Source organism: Penaeus monodon, chromosome 31 (assembly GCF_015228065.2).
Source record: "Penaeus monodon isolate SGIC_2016 chromosome 31, NSTDA_Pmon_1, whole genome shotgun sequence".
Classification (NCBI taxonomy): domain Eukaryota; kingdom Metazoa; phylum Arthropoda; class Malacostraca; order Decapoda; family Penaeidae; genus Penaeus; species Penaeus monodon.
In genome coordinates, this window is record NC_051416.1 from 25399298 (window position 1) to 25399622 (window position 325).

The following is a 325-nucleotide window of genomic DNA, read 5'->3' on the forward strand; positions in this document are numbered from 1 at the left end:
CGGTGGCCAGGGATACTATAGACACTGTTAGCAACTATGATACGTTTGCGTTATATGTTGGCTATATGTTGTTTTAACATTTTACATTACGAGTATCAACTTGTCGTCTGTACATATTCAAACGTTTTCACTATAGTTCTAATCCTGCTACACATTTAACATCTGACTACGAATGTTAAGTATTTTCTGTAGATCTAGATTAGTAATAGTGATCAGCTTTATTTATTTTTTCTTTTAACCAAATTATTGTAGGTGAATACGACCAAATTAACCAACAGTGTCAAGTTTGTAGCTATGTATGACTATGTTTATGTTAATTATATAG